General features: G+C 44.8%; 1 pseudogene; it reads left to right on the plus strand.

Moving 5' to 3' along the window:
- Nucleotides 1-17,222: 17,222 nt before the first annotated feature.
- On the plus strand, nucleotides 17,223-17,799 carry LOC103286002 (AP-3 complex subunit sigma-1-like; annotated as a pseudogene).
- The last annotated feature ends 1,688 nt before the right edge of the window (nucleotides 17,800-19,487 follow it).

Raw genomic sequence — 19,487 nt, forward strand, 5'->3', positions numbered from 1 at the left:
TTGAGACAGAATGGAGGGACCTGGAGGGTATTATGCTAAGCAAAATAAGCCAATTGGAGAAAGACAAGTATCACATGATCTCACTCATATGTGGAATCTAATGAATAAAAGAAACTGTTGAACAAAATAGATTCAGAGACATAGAAGCATGGAACAGACTGTGGACTCTCAGAGGGAAGGCAGGGATGAGTGGATGGGTGGGAAGAGATCAACCAAAGAACTTGTATGCATATATGCATAACCCATGGACACAGACAAGGCCTGGGGCAGGCTAGAAGAGATCAATTGGGGAGAAAAGGGCATATGTAATATTTTCAGCAATATAGATTTATTTTTTTTAAAGATGTGGTACATATACACAATGGAATACTCAGCCATAAGAAAGGATGAAATAGCGCCATTTGCAACAACATTGATGGACCTTGAGAACATTATGCTAAGTGAAATGAATCAGTCAGTGAAAGCTAAGAACTATATGGTTTCACTCATATGTGGGATATAAAACTGAAACTCATGAACACAAACAGCAGTGTGGTGGTTGTCAGAGGGAAGGGGGTGAGGGGAGAAGGGGGTCCTAATATATGGCAACAGAAGAAGATTTGACTTTGGGTGATGAGCACACAGTGCAATATACAGATCTTATAACATAGAAACCTGTACCTGAAACCTATATGATCATGCTTACCAATGTCACCCCAATAAATTTCATTTAAAATAAGTAAGTAAGCCCTAACCAGTTTGGCTCAGTGGAAAGAGCGTCGGTCTGCAGACTCAAGGGTCCCGGGTTCGATTCCGGTCAAGGGCATGTACCTTGGTTGCGGGCACATACCCAGTAGGGAGTGTGCAGGAGGCAACTGATCGATGTTTCTCATCGATGTTTCTAACTCTCTATCCCTCTCCCTTCCTCTCTGTAAAAAATCAATAAACTATATTTTAAAAAATAAATAAATAAATAAAAATAAGTAAATAAAAATGGGCATATTTACTATTACCTATTCTATTTCAGCCACTGGATAAATTAGTTTACAAACAGTCCTCTCACTCTATAAATAACATCAATCTCATTTTACAGATGGTAAGAGTGAGGACCAGAGGTCTCCTAATGCTGGGTGAGTGGTGGGGAAGACTCATACAGCCACAGCCTTTGTAAGCAGGAAGTGCCTAGACTACCTGTCCACTCAGGGTTAGCTTCCTCCTCAAGCATCTTAGTTCTTAGAGCTGAGGTTTCTGCCTCCACCCTTTGGCCCACCTCTCAGCCTAGCGTGGAGGTGTCAGGGAGATGGAAATATTATGAAGATTCCTGGGCTAGAGCTTTTACATTCAGGAGGTAGCCCTGGAGGTAAGTGAGAGGGTGGACTGTGGGCCTCTAGGTCTGGAAGTTCTAGGATTGGGGGTCAGGAGCAATCACTGGGAGGCAGAGGGAAGGCAGTTTCAGAGGAATTGTGAGAGAAAAGATCAGGTGGGAGAGAAAAGACCAGGACCCCACACCAGCTGGTCTCAGACCCACCCTTTGAGAACAAAGCAGACTTTAGGATCCCTCACTCCAGTCCTGCCAACAACACCTGTGCCTCCCTCACTCCAGCCCTGCCAACAACACCTGTGCTGAGAAACATGCGCTCATTGGGGCTGGGAGAGTTGGAGGCAGAGCTGGAGGAGGGGGTACCTAGGGCAAGGGGGGACCCACGGGGGTAGGTATAAAGGGAAGGACAGAGTCCAGGGTGGATGGGGCACAGGGCATGGGGGAGGGGTCACCAGAAGAGGAGGGGATCTCGGAAAACTGAAAGTAGGAAGACCACTTTTCAGGAAAGAGGTTATTCCTACCCACCCTCCTGATTCAAGTGCAGACCCTCTACAACCTGCGGAGGAGAGCAGTACCAGCAGGACCCAACTTCCCTCTTGTCCCCCTGCTTTAGTTCTCCCTGCAGGCGAGCTCTGAGGGGCCCTTCCTCAACCTCCCCTTAGACCTCCAACCTCCCCAACATCCTTATCCTGGAACATCAGGAAGGTCTCTCCAGCCCTCCCCCCGCAGCTCACTCCCTTACCTGTGAGCTCCAGAGAGGCCCTGAGCATCCACAGGAGGCTGAGGAGCCCAAGTAGCTGCATGTGGTAGGGGCTGCGGGCAGAGCATGCACCAACTCTGGGAACAGCAGCAGGGAGGGAGGCAGCCACAGTGCACAGCAGCACCCAGTTTGAACTGGAAGTCGTGGTTATCTGTCCTGCTGAGTGTGTGGGCTGAGCATATAGTCCCTTCCTTCACCTTTGCACTGCCCCACCTCTCTCTTCTCTCCATATTTGACTTCATTATTGTGGGAAGGGACACAGAAAAGATAAGACATGCCCAGGAAATGTCAGACAGGGAGAGCTGCTGGTAGCCCAACACCCTCCCTCCACCTCCACCTGGCTGGCCCACTCAGAGCCGTTCCCAGGACACTGTCTTTCTCCTCCCCTGCCTCCCACTAAGAATTAGCAAAACTGGATGGAGAAAACACTTGACCGAGACTTTGGACTCTGGACTGGGGGGCTGGCTCTCACAGCCTCTCCTTAGTTTCAGTTCCAGCTGCAGAGGACAAAGGCGGAACCTCACTCCCCTTCATTCCTGCTGCCACTCACTCTTCCCTCTCTCCATCCTGCCATTAGCGGGACTTTAGAGTTGTGACCCCACAGCCAAAGACATGGGAACATCCAGAATCCAACCAGAAGTCACTTTACTATCTGAGGATTTGGGTGGGTCCCCAAAAAAAGAAACACAGACAACCAGCAGGAAAAAAAGGACTATTAGCAACTATCAGGAAGTTTGATTCCAATCATTGTTAGGAAAGGTGTGAAGAACTCTTACTCAGTTGGTGGGGAAATAAGTGGGTTGTGCTGCTTTAAAAAGGCAATTTACTGCATCTAATAAAATTTTAAATGCACACTACCAGTCCATCTCTGTGTTCAAGAAACACTTCAAGGAGGCATTGATGAGGATTTTTATTGCAATTCCAATAAAAAGTGGAAACAACCCAGATAACCCTCAGTGGGAAACTAGAATGACTGAGAACAGTCACACCATCAAATCAAAAAGAATGCCACCATCATGGAAAGACTCTTGGATGTCCTGTTCAGTGAAACCAGTGCATCCAATTTGTTAAAATACACATATATTTTCTATAAATACATACATCCAGACCCATCTGTGTGTGTATATGTGTGTAAATGCATTCAAAATTTGGAAGAGGCTCACCTATCCCAGTAATGGGTAAAGTTCGCTCAGAGAAGCATGAAGGAGCTACATTTGGGGATGGTAGGGAACTTAGGCTCTATCTGTACCGTAGCTTTTACTTTGACAAAGATTCTATCCTTGAACAAACTCTAGCCAGGATCCTCTGAAGCCCTCTTCTCAATTAACCCTCAAACTTTGCCTATAAAGACTTGAACAAACACTAGCATAGTTTCTAACAGCTCAAGGCCACATCCGTAGGATAACCCTAGCTCTCCTTAAAGTACCTGCCTAAGAAAACTCAAGGCTGTCACGATAACTAACTGTTCCAGCCAACACCTGATGATAGGGCCCAGCCTAGGGAGAGAGTAGGAGTTCGAGTTGGATAAACATCACTTAGCAAACACAGAAGAGTTTCACCTGGACCAACTTCCACTTCCCCTTTTAATTTTTCACTTTCCCAACTCTACTAAGCCCCTGCTTGCCTACCTCTCTATTCCCTCACTCTCCCTTTAAAATGCCCAGTTACTTCTGTGTAAAGTGAAGTGGAGTTCAGTTCATGCTGGACTCTTTTTCCCTATTGCAATAGTATATTACTGATTCAAAATCTGTCCTTACCACTTTAACTATATCTGACTTTATTTACCTCTAACAACGTGGAGGCTATAGTATGTGTTTGGGGATAATTTTAAAAATTATTTAGAGGAGGATTCTAAGAAGATGGTGGGATAGGTCACACAAGGAATTCATCTCCCCACCTTGACAACAATTGCACTGGCAGAATCTGTCTGATATAATTGTTTTGGAATTCTAGAGTCTGTCAAAAGCTTGCAGCTTCCAAGGGAAGACCTGAACAGAATTACAGTTAATTTTGGTCAATTTCAGCTTTTAGCACAGCAGCAGCTACCCCCTCTCAGCCACAGGGCAGGCAGCTGTGCATGTGTTCCTGGAACAGCTTGCCCACAGCTTGTGGGAGGTAGGGTAGGCCAAGAGGACCATGTATTCCAAATACCTTAGATCTGTGTTCTAATCACTAACTGCTGTTTCTGACCACAAAGGGGTAGGAAAAGAGGCAGACAGCCATTGTTGTTGCACCTCTCCCGCTTCTTGCAAGCCCCGCCCCACCCCTGGAAGTCACTTCCAGGGGATTTAAAGGGCTGTGCCCTTTCCTCCCCTCTTTATTTTTTGCTTTCCCCCCTTTTAGGAGTCAGAAATTAAAGACTAGGACATTCAAAAACAATTGCATTCACGGGAAAAAAATGAAAGTGACTGTGCATGTCCAGGGAAAAGGATTAGAAAATGCTTCGGAAGACTTGTTTAGACCTCATGCTGATCCATGGAACAGAGGCAGCCTACAATAATAAATAAATAAAACACAATAAACAGCCTGGCCAGTGGGGCTCAGTGGTTGAGCATTGACCCATGAACCAGAAGATCACGGTTGGATTCCTGGTTAGGGCATGTTAACGAAAAAAAACCATTGAAACCTGTAAAGAATTTTAGTGAGTTTATTTGAGCCAAAATGTCGACATATGCCGGGAAGCAGAACCTCAATGAATTGAGATAATGCTCCGGAGAATGCAGGGTTACATCTATATTTATACATTGAAATCAAAGAAAAGGGACGTAGGTGAGTTACATGAAATCCATTGGTGACAGATTAGGGAGGTGGGACAAAGCAAAGCGGGGAAACCTCTGGGATTGGGTGAAAAGTGAAATGATGGACATGTGCTTCTCTTACAGAGATAGATACAGGATACTTTAACGTAATTAACAGTTGACAATTAACTTGATAACAATAACAATGAAGGAATGTCCCGGTGCCATTTGTTGTGCCCTGAGGGGTCCCGGGTAAAAAGGAAGTTACCAGACATCTCACAGATATGTTATCTTAGAGGCAAAAAGGCAAATGGGCTCAGGAAAGATCTAAGTTGATCTTTGTCAGGGAAGATATCGGACTAGGACATGACTACCCACTATAACCTGTTTGTAGTTAAATATTTAATTTTCAAACCATCCTTTGTGGTTATTTCAGGTCTCTGAGTTTGCAAGACTGCCACGTAGGCCTCCCCTGAGCTTGTCAGGTTAGCATGTGGCTCCTTTCGTTCACAGGCACATGCCTGGGTTGCAGGCTCAATTCCCAGTAGGGAGCATGCAGGAGGCAGCCGATTGATAATCTCTCTCATCATTGATGTTTCCATCTCTCTTTCCCTTTCCCTACCTCTCTGAAATCAATAGAATTTTTAAAAAATAAAACAAGGTGTCTAGAAGAGGTGGAGCTCAGAGCTAGACAGCAATACCACAGATGCAGCCCAGGGAGGGAGCTGACAGAGAGCCAGGCCATTCTTGGGGTCCTCCATTTTGATTTATTAACACATTTTATCAGTTTGCGAAGCATTAAAATACTCGTTTTTGGAAAGTTTTGTGTTTTTCAGGAGTTTCTGTGGGACTAGGGCTATGTGGTCAAGCACTGGGGCTGACTGAGACGTAAACAAAGCACTAAATTTGAGCTACTATGCTGAGGACACAGACATGAATGGACCCCTGTTGTAAGGGACACCAGGCTCCTGGGAAGATGGATCCTGATCCAACTTCAGGCTCCCTGATTCCTTCCCATCCATCCTTTCAACTTTATTTCCCTCTGCTTCCCAAACTTCCTTCTGCTCCAACCAGCAAGCCTCTAAGGCATTCCTACTTCCGGGCCTTTGCCTGAGCTATTTCCTGCACCAGGAATCCCTCTCATATCCCTTTCTCTTTCTTTCTATGCAACTCCTACCCATCATTTACTGCTTTTCTCCTTTATCTCCTCCCACCAGGAAGCCATGTATGATCAGGAAGTGACCTTGCCCACTCCTGAAATTTAATGGCACTTACCACCAATAGCTCTCCTATGGCTCTTAATTATCATTTAGTGGCAGAGATTACAGTCATTTGAATGCCTGCCTATAAGGGGAAGAGAAAGGTTATATCTTTGCACTCTCAGCTAAGTCAGTAGCCAGGCGAGCCCTCCCTTGACCAGGAGATGGTCAAGATAAGACTGCTGTGCCCTAGCTGGTTTGACTCCGTGGATAGAGTGTCAGCCTGTGGACTGAAGAGACCCAGTTTCGATTCTGATCAAGGACATGTACCTCGGTTGCAGGCTCCTCCCCAGGCCCGGACTCTGGCGAGTATGTGTGCAGGAGGCAACCAATCAATATGTTTCTCTCACATCTCAGATCAATATTTCTCTCTGTCTTTCCCTCTCTCTCTTCCACTCTGTCTAAAACTCACTGGGAAAATATCCTCACATGGGGATTTTAAAAACAAGGTAAGACTGCTGTAGTCTTCTTACTGCTGTCCAAGAAAGCCCCACCCACCCCCATGTTGGGGTCCAGCCTTACTTTCCTCTAGGCTGTCCACATACAACTGCAGGAAGCCACCCATTGTCTTCACTATCAGAGAAGTGTAAACAAAGATCCCAAAACGCTGGTGACCTTGAGCCCCTGGCAAGGGCCAGAGCTAAGCACCGACTGTTTAGTCCAGACAATGGGGGCTCAAGCTATTTCCTGACCAAATATACTCAGAGTAGAACTTTCTAATATTTACTGACCTTTATTACCACAATTACTTGCCTGACTATGGGCTAGATGTGTGTCCAAAATTGAATAAAAGGTTGGTGAGGCCTGGGAACCCGTGGAAGTCCTTTCTCTTGCATTGGGCTTGCCCGCCTGGTCCCCAATATTTCCAAATTATTACTTCTTGTCTCATCTCTTTCATTTGCGTGCAGCCCCTTCTCCAGATCCCGAACCCTTAACCACACGGGATGTGGGTATTCACATACAACCAAGACCCAGAGGTGGTTCCAGAAATAAATATGGTCCCAACCAAAGTTTGAGAGGGACAAAAGGGCTCCTGGTGAGGGGACATGGGCAGAGGTGGGAAGAGTGGAGGCTAAAGATGTTGAGGTTAGCCCAATCATTAGTTACATCCACCATTGGGCCCCTTCGTAGCACCTTACTCCACAGGCGAGGTAACGTTACAGAGGGGTTCACGTGAGAACAGTGAGGGCCATGGGGCTTTCTCCCAGGTCTCATCATTGTCACTGGGGAAGCTGTGAATCCAGGGAAGTACAGACTGGGACGATCCTTGAAATGTCAAGGACTATGGACAAAATGTTGAAATAAAGCCATGAATAGGTCACTCCTTCTCCCCACAGGAGAGAGTCAGGGGTGGTTGGGAATGTTAGGCCAGTATGCTCACCACCCTCTCCACTGTCATGATCTGAATTGTGGATGCAGTTGATGGTGTGAGGGGGTGGGAGTCGACATGCTGACCAGAGTTGTCTCTGAAGTCATGGTGGGTGGGATATGGCAACGTTGATTTGCATGATGACAGATGAGTAACTGGTACTTGGGTGTGAGGCAAGTGGAAACCAGTGATAGTGATGGTTGGTATGTCAGTCAGGAGATATCATGTTATGCTGAGATAATCAACAATCTTAAAACTCAGTGGCTTATAATAGCAAAGGATTATTTCTCACTTATAGTACTTGCTCATTTCAACATCTGTGCTGTCCTCTATGTCATCTTTACTTGAGTACCCAGGTTGGTGGAGCAGCCTCTATCTGGGACATTATCAGTCTCGTGACAGCAGGAAATGACAGATGGCAAAACCACAAGCTGGCTGTTTAAGCTGCTTTCCAGAGATGACATCCGTCTCTTCCACCCATGTTTTGTTGTCCAAAGCAAGTCACATGGTTGGTTGCACCTGAGTTTGACAAGACAGGGATATAAAACACTTCATCAAGGAGAGGCACCACAGGTCTGACGCCAAGCTTAATATCAGTGGGGAGAGAAGGTACAATCTCCTGGAGAGAAGGAAAGTAAATACGCTAAGCAATAACAAAACCTACCACAGCTGGGATCCTGGCAGTGGTTATGGTTTATGCTAATCAAAATCCATCAATGCCCAGCCAGTGTGGCTCAATGATTGAGCATCAACCTATGAACCAGGAGGTCACAGTTGGATTTCCGGTCAGGGCACATGCCTGGGTTGCAGGCTTAATCCCCAGTAAGGAGCATACATGAGGCAGCTGATCAATGATTCTCTTTCATCATTGACTAGAGGCTCAGTGCACAAAATTCGTGCACTCGGGGAGGAGGGGTCCCCCAGCCTGGCCTGTGCCCTCTCACAGTGTGGGAGCCATGCGATCGATCGTCCCAAAGACGTAGGCCCTGCCCACCCATCCGGGACTCCTCAACAGATTGCCCCAAAGAGGTAGGCCGGAGCCGCAGGACCCCCCAGGCCTCGCCACACAGAGCCGCGGGACCCGCCTCCGCGCCATGCACACAGCATCAAGCCTCCGCCCACCCGCACATGCATGCAGCCCCGCACGCAGCCTTCTAGTGATCACTCATTGTGGTGTGAGGGTGTCACGGCATGAGGGCATGATGACCACATAGGCTTTTAGTAATAGGATATAATAAAAGCCTAAGCCACTGTATTGGCAGAATGACCAGAACAACCAGTTGCTATGATGCGCACTGACCACCAGGGGGCAGACACTCAACGCACAGGCATAGAAACATGGAACAGATTGATGAATCTCAGAGGAAAGAGGGAGGTGGGAAGAGATTAACCAAAGATCTTATATGCATACTAGAGGCCGGATTCATGCACCAGTGGGGTCCCTCAGCCTGGCCTGTGGGGATTGGGCTGAAACCAGCAGTCCGACATCCCCTGAGGGGTCCCAGATTGTGAGAGGGAGCAGGCCAGGCCAAGGGATCCCACCAGTGCATGAATCCATGCACCAGGCTGCTAGTTCAGTGATAAAAAGAAATAATTTATCAAGCCATGAAAAGACAGGAAGAAAACTTCAATGAAAGAAGCCAACTTGAAAAGGCTACATACTGTATAATTCCAACTACATGACATTTTGAAAAAGGCAAAATTGTGAAGAGAGTAAAAAATACCAGTGGTTTCCAGGAGTTAGGGCTGGGTATAGGGATGAATAGGTAGAGCACAGAGAATATTTAGGGCAGTGAAAATACTCTGTATGATACCATAATGACAGATACATGTCATTGTACATTTGTCCAAACCAATATAATGTACAACACCAAGAGTGAACTGTACTGTAAGCTATGGACTTTGAATAATTATGATGTGTCAATGTAGGTTCATTAATTGTAACAAATGTTCTATTCTGGCATGGGATGCTGATGATGAGGAAGGCTATGCAAATGAGACAAAGACATTACAAGAAAACTATAAAACATTATCCCTCATGAATATAGACATAAAAATCCTTAATAAAATATTAGCAAATAAAATTTAACAACATATAAAATAATTTATTTTGAAGATATAACATATAACACATATGAAGATATGAGTTATTAATACCTATGCACCAATTTACAAAGCATCAACATTTTTAATAGCTAAACCTATACAAAATATAAGAATAGACAGAGAAAAAGAATAGACAGGAACACACATCAGCGATATGTGTGTTCTAGCGATAAAAACTTCAATGTGTGAAGTTAAAAGTACATGGATGGGATTAGCCAGATTATATATTGTAAAACAAAAATTATTTAAATTAAAGGTACAGCAATAGAAACTATACAAAAGGAAACACAGAGAGTAAAAACAAGAAAAATTTTTAAAAATTGGAGCTATGAGGTAAGTTAAATGGCCTAATATTTATGTTTGGAGTTATAAAAAGGAGAGAAAGATGGGTAGCAGGGGGGAAAGCACTTAAATAAATACTGGCTGAAAAAAATTCCAAATTCAGTGAAAACTACAAATTCACAGATACTGGAAATTCAATGAACTCCAAGCATAAAAAAACATAAAGATGACAGCACTGAGGCACATTACAGTCACAATGCTTAAGACCAATGATAAACAGAAAATCTTAAAAGCAGCCAGAGAAGAAAGATTGGTTATATACAAAGTAACAAAGATAAGGATGACAAGATATTTCTCATGGGAAACAAAACAAAACAGAAATTGTGTAGCAATAGAGTATTGAAAGAAAAACTCTGTCAACCTAGAATTCTACACCTGGCAAAAATATCTTTGAAAGAAGGAAGGCAAATAAAGACACTTTTAGACATACAGAAACTGAAATGATTTATCACCAGGAGCCTCTCACTACAAGAACAGTTAAAAGACCTCCTTTAGGCAGAAGGAAAACCATATCAGATGGAAATCTGAATCTATACAAAAGAATAAAGAGCACAGGGAATGATAAATACATGGGAAATGAGAGAGATAGACAGATCTGCTAAAGATAATTGACTGTTTAAACAAAAGTAATAACTATGTATTGTGGAGTTCAAAACATACATAAAAGTAAAATGCATAGCAACAATAACATAAAGGCCAGGAGAGGAGAAATGAGGTATACTGTTTTAAGATTATTATTAATATATAGAAAATAATATGTCTCTTGAATGAAAAATAGTCATATCCACATCCTGTACCTCCTGGTATGGGTACTGTGAAGGGCACAGCATCACATCTGCAGTATTCCAGCCAAGAATGAATAAACTTAATTTAATCATGAGGAAATATCATACAAACCCAGATTGAGGAACAATTTACAAAATAACTAGCCAGTGCTCTTCAAATGTGTCAAGGTCATGAGAAACCAAGAACAACTGAGGATAAACTGTCTTAACTGGAGGAAACTAAGGAGACATGACAACTAAGTAGAATGGGTGATCCTAGATTGGCTCCTAGACCAAAAATAGGACATTAATAAAACAATTGGCAGAGCTGAATAAGATTGGTAGATTTGACCCCGAGAAACCAAGATGGCGGCATAGGTAAACATCTAAACTGCTGCCTCACACAACAATTTCAAAACTACAACTAAAAGACAAAACGGACATCATCCAAAACCACAGGAAAGCTGGTTAAGTGGAAATTCTACAACTAGAAGGAAAGAGAAAAACACACTGAGACTCAGAGGAGCTGCAGAAGGCAGAGGTACTGAGGCGCATGCGTGCGGAGAGGACGGGCAACTGAGTATGCGGCTGGCTTTCTCAAGCAAAAGGGAGACAAAAGCTCCTGACTGTGCTGAACTCCAGTTCTGGGCGAAACTCTGGGGACCCAGACTCATTTGGGGAGAAACTGGACTGTCTGGCAGCAGGCGAAACTCGAGGGCGGCTTTCTCTCAGAGGTGCTTACAGCAATTACCGTGGGACACTAAGACCCAGGGGCCTCTTAAGGCAGGGCTGACGGGGAAACCAATGCTGTCTGCTTTGCCCTGAGACTCTGCCTCGAGACTCCGCCCCATCCAAGCTGAGCACAGAGGCTTTTGCAAGTCTTGTCTCATAAGGGTGTCTCCAGCACAGAAGTTCTCCCAGCGTAGACACAGCTGATCCTCACAGCCAATTGGCCTGGAGGTCAATTCCTCCCAGTGATACCAACAACAATCAAGGCTTAACTACAACAAGACTGTGCTCACAGCCCACAAAAGGGTTCACCCAGAGTGTCCACCTCAGGTAACTGGAGAGGCTGAGCCACTGGGCCCTATAGGACACCTAGCACACAAAGCCACTCTATCAACACAGGGAAGCAGCCAAAATGTGTAGATAAAGAAACATATCACAAATGAAAGAAATGGAGGAAAGCAAATGACTAGATATAGAATTCAAAACCACGGTTATAAGGTTTTTCAAGAATTTTCTAGAAAAGGCCAATAAATTTAGTGAGACCCTCGAGGATATGAAAAAGGACCAACTAGAAATTAAGCATACACTGACTGAAATAAAAAATATTATACAGCGATCTAACAGCAGACTAGAGGACCCCTAGAATAAAGACAAAGATCTGAAATACAAAGAAGCAGAAAACACCCACCCAGAAAAGCAAAAAGAAAAAAGAATCCAAAAATATGAAGATAGTGTAAGGAGCCTCTGGGACAACTTCAAGCATACCAACATCAGAATTATGGGGGTGCCAGAAGAAGAGAGAGAGCAAGATACTGAAAACCTATTTGAAGAAATAATGACAGAAAACTTCCCCACCTGATGAAAGAGATAGATTACAAGTCCAGAAAGCACAGAGAACCCCAAACAAGAGGAATCCAAAGAGGACCGCACCAAGACACATCATAATTAAAATGCCAAGAGCAAAAGACAAAGAGAGAATATTAAAAGCAGCAAGAGAAAAACAGTTAGTTGCCCTGACTGGTTTGGCTCAGTGGATAGAGCGTCGGCCTACGGACTGAAGGGTCCCAGGTTCGATTCCAGTCAAGGGCATGTACCTTGGTTGTGGGCACATCCCCAGTAGGGGGTGTGCAAGAGGCAGCTGATCAATGTTTCTCTCTCATGGATGCTTCTAACTCTCTATCCCTCTCCCTTCCTCTCTGTAAAAAATCAATAAAATATATTTTTTTTTAAAAAAAGAAAAACAGTTAGTTACCTACAAGGGAGCACCCATATGATTATCAGCTGATTTCTCAACAGAAACTATGCAAGCCAGACAGGAGTGGCAAGAAATATTCAAAGTGATGAATAGCAAGAATCTACAACCAAGATTACTCTACCCAGCAAAGCTATCATTCAGAATTGAAGGTCAGATAAAGAGCTTCACAGATAAGAACAAGCTAAAGGAGTTCATCACCACCAAACCAGTATTATATGAAATGCTGAAAGGTATTCTTTAAGAAGAGGAAGAAGAAGAAAAAGGTAAAGATAAAAATTATGAACAACAAATACATATTTACCAAGTGAATCTAAAAATCAAGTGAGTAAAAAATCTGATGAACAGAATAAACTGGTGAATATAATAGCATCAGGGACATAGAAAGGGAGTGGACTGACAATTCTCAGGGGGAAAGGGGTGAGGGTGCGGGAAGAGACTGGGCAAAAATCGTACACCTATGGATGACGACAGGGAGGGGGGGCGGCGGGGAGGGAGAGGGAAGGCAGAGGGGGGGAACTGGGTGGAGGGGAGCTATGGGGGAAAAAAAGAGGAACAATTGTAATAATCTGAACAATGAAGATTTATAATAAAAAAGATTGGTAGATTTTTTTATAGTATTGTATCAATCAATGTTCATTTCCTAGTTTTCTTTAAATATATTTTATTGATTTTTTTACAGAGAAGAAGGGAGAGGGATAGAGAGTTAGAAACATCGATGAGAGAGAAACATTGATCAGCTGCCTCTTGCACACCCCCTACCGGGGATGTGCCTGCAACCAAGGTACATGCCCTTAACCAGAATCAAACCTGGGACCCTTCAGTCAGCAGGCTGATGCTCTATCCACTGAGCCAAACCGGTTAGGGCCATTTCCTAGTTTTGATCATTGTATCATGATGATGTAAGATGTTAATACTCAGAGAAGCTGGGTGAAGGATATACACCTCACTATTCAAATTCCTTCCACTGTCTTTGAACCCCAGGGTCCCTATGGATGTCCGGCCCTCCTGCCCTCCTTCCCACTTTCCCCCCAAGAGTCCTCCAGCCTACAGAGAAGGAACTAGGGAAGATGTGACCTTTCCCCTTCAATCTCAATCCCTGAAAATCATGGAGCCCCAGAAAAGGGGGTGGTCTGGGTGGAGTAAAAAGGCTTCAGAAGCAGCCGCCGAGATGGGGGACAGTAAGGGAAGGGTCAGAAAGATGGGGCTGGAGGCTAAGGGACCACTGTGGTGGCATGTGGTTTCAGGATGGGCCGGAGAGACTCAGTGGGTGCTAACTTCCTCTCACCATGGTGGAGGCTGGGCATCTCACACCCTCAGGCCCTGGCCTGGCTGAAAAGGGCTCCATCCTGCTGTCAGAAGTGCCATCTGAGTATGGTAGTGAGGTGAGGTTTGAGGTCCCAGGTGGAGAGGCGGAAAGTTCCCTGAAAACTGCAGAAACCATTACCTGCCTTTCCTCTCCCTCAGAGTTGGGTATCGTTCACTTGCCTCCCCCCTTCAGAATGCTGGAGCAATACCCAGGCACCTGTCACCCAGACATATTTTCAGGTCCAAGATGGCTGGAAGGTCTGACAGACAGGATCCTTGACTGAGGCCTGAGAGAGACAGAGAGAAAGGGAGGGAGGAATGGCAGTAGGGAAGAAAGGGAGAGTGGGAAGCAGGTAAGAAGCTGTCCCAGGAAATTCATGTAGGTACCTGCCCCACCCCTTTTCTTTTCTTGGACTCCAGTTCATTTTCTGGAAGTCAGAGAAAAGGTGAGTGGCTCTGAGGCACACCAACCCGAGCAAGTCAGAATTCTCATCCAAAGTCCAGGGCCTCCACTAGTCAGCTAGTAAAAGTAAGCAAATACTTAACCTCTCTGAATGTCAGTTTCAATTTCCTGATGGTTCGATTGTAAGGATAATAGGGTGTGCCTCCTTGGAATGTTGTAATCAGGAATTATATTGTATGATTTTTTTTTAGCAAAGTGTTCAGGCCAGTGCCTGGCAAACAAATCCCCAGTAAACGCAAACATGAAAGTAACACTGCATCTGAGCTACGCACCAACCCACTCTGGTGTTTCTGATGTTGTGGACATTGACCTGAGGCTCCAGCTGTCCACAGGACTGTTGGCCATGCGGCCAACCTTGCAGTCAGCTTGCACTGTCCCCAGTCACGGTGGGAGAACCCCAGGCAAGCTCTCCCCACCTCTACACCCCTCTTGTGTGTGATGCTTGGTCTCCCTGGAATGAAAGCCAGATTCATCCAAGGAACCTCTGCTTTGCTGTTTGCTTTAGCCTCTGGCACCATTATAGCTATGGACAGATATCAACCTGAGAAAGTTCTACCAATTCAGGGAACACTCCTACTTCCCTTGCATGTCTGTCTCTCGCTTTTGCCAACATAGGGAATCCCTACTTCTATTAGTCCTTGTCCCACCTCTGTTCATTGGTTAGGATTCAGTTCAGCTACTTGATACAGAAACCCAGACAATAATGGCTTTAATGAAATATATTTTTTTCTTACATAAAAGAAACCTAGAAGTAGGCCATGTAAGATTGGCAGGATGCCCTGGAGGCCAGGGACCAGGCTCCTTTACAGAGAATTTTGTTACCTACCCATCACGTAGCTTCAACTTAATTCCTGTGAGGACCTCAAACCTCACCTCACTACCATACTCAGATGTAGGTAACAATGTCTGTAATCCATCTAGAGCACTGGATATGAAACCCACTCTACCCTACCCCCAGCTAGAAAGGAGGCAAGAATAAGCAGAAGGATGTCCAATGAACTGCATTGGGAAAGACTGTAAACTAACTAAATAGTTAACAGAATTGTGAAAGTAAAATTAGACTATCCAGAGATTTGTGTGAAATGCTCAAAACAAGCAAAAGAGCAGAAAGGTACAAACAAGATGGATGGATGGATCCAAGGAGAATCATGTGAAATTACATAACTTGGGTTAAGTATGAATTTTATGCCAATCTTCAGAAGGGGTCACCAGAAGACGTAGGGAGAGGGGAGGAAAGTCCCTTGGCTGGCTCAGGCTCCCAACTCTGCAGGTCAACAGCCCCGTTTAATAGGGGTTGGGGCAGTGGCCTCAGACAATGGCTGCCCCCAGTATCTACTCTCTCTTCTTCCTTAGTATTAGGACAGCAAAATTTTAGAGAAGTACACAGTCATCCAGAACAAAAACTACACCTCTGAACCTCCTGCATAGCCAATTACAACCTTAGGACTAGGTTCTGTCCAGGGAGATATAACTGAGGGGTTGTGTGTATGGTTTCCAAATATGTCTTTAAAGGGAGGAGCAAGGCCCTTCTTCAGACCTTCCTTCTTCCTGCTGGCTGGAATGCAGATGTTACGGCTGATGTTCTAGCAACTACATTATACCATTAAGTTGAAGCTACGTGATGGGTAGGTAACAAAATTCTCTGTAAAGGAGCCTGGTCCCTGGCCTCCAGGGCATCCTGCCAATCTTACATGGTCTACTTCTAGGTTTCTTTTATGTAAGAAAAAAATATATTCCATTATATTTCATTCAAGCCATTATTGTTTGGGTTTCTGTATCAAATAGCTGAACTGAATCCTAACCAATGAACAGAGGAGATGAGAATCCTTTTTGTTAGCAGGGGTGGGGCAAGGACTAATAGATATGTACACATGTAATACCTTAATAAAAAATGGAAAAAATAAATAAAATAGCAAAAAAAAAGCAGGGATTTCCCTGTGTTGGCAAAAGTGAGAAACAGACATGCAAGGGAAGTAGGAGTGTTCCCTGAATTGGTAGAACTGGTGGTAGAATCAATATTAATTCCAGGATAAATAGCATGGTAAATGAAGAAATGGAAAAATCAAGGATATCCCTGCAGTGACGGCTATGGAGGGTAGGGTCACAGAGGATGCTGGGGAGGTTATTATGTTGAACTACATAGGGAAAGGTGTCATGGCTAGACAGGTGAGGTTCCTGTGTTGACTAGGGTTGGGGAGAGGCTCAAGGTAAAAAGAGGAATTATTCCTGGAAGTTCTATCCATTTTCAAGAACAAGCTCAAATCCTTGTCCATCTCTCTTCATGACCAGAGGTGTCTCTATTAGTTCTTGTACTCGCGGACTGTCCACAGCACTTCCTGCTGACCCACACAGTCTGTCAGTCCTCAGGAGGTCAGTCTGGACTGATTGTAGGGATACCTAGTCCAGCATTTCTCCTCATGTGGTCCTCCCAGCACCCTCAGGGAGCTGCCCTGATGAGTTGCTAAAAAATGCAGACTTAAGGACTCCACCCAACACCGAACGGATCAGTCCCTCTACATGGCCCCCATGATTCCGACATACACTCAAGTCCAATGCACCATTTTGCATATGGTGAAACTGAGGCCCAGACAAGTAGTGACTTCCCAGAGGTCTCACTGAGAACACTGGACGAGAGAATCCAGGAATCAGGACCTCCAGTCTAGGGCTTACTCCAGTGCCCTGACACCTGCATCCTTTATTCTGGCTCTCTTGGATGGCCCTGAAATTTAAAAACCCTCTGAGGGGAAGGATCACTAGTGAGATCCTGAGGCGAAGCTGAGAGCCCACCCCAGCCCTGGCCCTCAGCGCTCACCTGGCCCACCCAGCTCAGCCATGATCAAGGCAATCCTCATCTTCAACAACCACATAAAGCCACAGCTCTCCAAATTCTACCAGCCTTGCAGAGAAGATAGACAGCAGCAAATCATCAGGAAGACATTCCATTTGGTATCTAAGAGAGATGAAAAAGTTTGCAATTTCCTGGAAGGATAATTACTAATTGGAGGAGCTGACAACAAACTGATTTACAGACATTTATGCAATGTTATATTTTGTCTTCTGTGTGGATTTTTCAGACAGTGAACTTGGCGTTGGAGATATAATTCAAGTGTTTGTGGAAACACTGGACAAGTGTTTTGAAAATGTCTGTGAACTGAATTCCATTTTCCATGTAAGCAAGGCTCACAACATTCTTGCAGAGACAGTGATGGGAGAATGGTATTAGAGACTAACATGAATGAGATTGCTACATAAATTAATGCAAAAAATTAACTGGAGAAATCTGAGGCTGGCTTAAAGGGAGTTCCAGCGTATGCTGTAACAGCTGTAAAGAATATGAATCTTCCTTAGATCCCAAGAAATATTTGGTGACACCAGTATAAAAGTGCCAAACCTGTCCTCTTTTAAATAAAAAAAATTTGAAAGACCACTTCCAGGTAAAATCCAGGGGGGAAAAATCGTTAAGTTTACCATGTAGTTGTTTATTAAAAACTAGAGGCCTGGCACACAAAATTAGTGCATGGGTAGGATCTCTAGGCCTGGCCTGCGATCAGGGCTGATCCCCGCTACCAGCTGCCAGCAGCCGACTCCTCTGTGTGTGGGAGGGCAGGGGGGGGGGGGGGGGCCGGCGGGATTGGGGCCCTGCTTACTCACACCTACCTTGGCCTGGCCCCTCCACCCACCCCTGGTTCCGTGTTCCCCATCAGGTGATTGGAGCCTGCCAGCAGGGGGCGGGGGTGGGGGCGGGGAGAGGGACAAAGAGGTTGGCCAGCAGGCCCTGTGGGCTGGGGGCAGCTTCTGTGTTGAGCGTCTGCCCCCTGGTGGTTAGTGTGTGTCATAGCAACAGTCGTTTCACTCGTGGATTTGCATATTACACATCTATATAGAGAGACAGAGGAGGAGAGTCTTTTTTTTTTTAATATTACCTTTTCAAAAATGTATTTTATTGATTTCTTTTACAGAGAGGAAGGGAGAGGGATAGAGAGCCAGAAACATCGATGAGAGAGAAACATGGATCAGTTGCCTCCTGCACACCCCCCACTGGGGATGTGCCCGCAACCAAGGTACATGCCCTTGACCAGAATCAAACCTGGGACCCCCCAGTCCGCAGGCGGACGCTCGATCCACTGAGCCAAACCGGTCAGGGCAAGGAGAGTCTTAACTTTTGCTCTTGGATTTCAGTCAAGGTATTGTATAGAAGTTGTGTCAAATCAGTATAGTGGTTCAATGTTGCTTTTCTTACTCAGTGATTTTAGAGAAATTAAGTAGTTCCAGTGTGGGTTTTTTTCTTTCTTTTCTAAACTGCATTCCTATGCCCACCTAAGGCATGCCTTTATGTATTGGCTACAACAGAATTTCAAAGAAGTGTTTGAGACATTTCTTTAAATTATGTACAACTCAAAATGTTGGTGCTTTGTATGGATCACAAGTGCAGCATTCCTTAATTCTGTTATTTGTCATGATTGTTATTTAAAGAACCAAGCATGTACTGCATGAACACATTATGATCTTTTTCTCTTAGTTTAAATAAACTCCAAGGCAACTAGATTTCTAAAGAACCTTTCTGTTTTCCTGATATCTACTTTAGCAATAATTTTTATAACCCTCTAACTCAACAAAGTAAATAAAGGTATATTTTATCACTGTTTAAAAAAAATAAATATACATTTAAAAAAATGTTTCTAACTCTCTGAAATGGAAACACAATCTGCATGGTCTCCTCCATCCTCACAATCCCAGGACAAACTGCAGGCTGAGGAGACACCCGTGGCCCACGGGCACACCTCCCAGAGCTGCTTGCAGCTGTAGAGCCCTGGCCTCCTGCAACACCTACCTCACAGGCACAGGGCTGCGTGCCCTAGAACTCCATGCAGTCTTGCAGATTCATCTGACTGAACATTCAACTGACCCCTCTTTGACCCAGGGTCTGGGAAGTACATGAGGGGCTCCAGGAGTAGGATACCCTCCTCAGATTCCAACCCACCCACACCCCCACAGCCCCCATACCCGCTACTGGGCCTGCCTGCCTGCCCTTCTTCCCATCTCCCCAGGCCTGGAGAGTGGATACTGAAATACATGGCTGCATCCTCTTCCTGCCCC

The sequence above is a fragment of the Eptesicus fuscus genome, chromosome 4 (genome assembly GCF_027574615.1).
Source record: "Eptesicus fuscus isolate TK198812 chromosome 4, DD_ASM_mEF_20220401, whole genome shotgun sequence".
Taxonomy (NCBI): domain Eukaryota; kingdom Metazoa; phylum Chordata; class Mammalia; order Chiroptera; family Vespertilionidae; genus Eptesicus; species Eptesicus fuscus.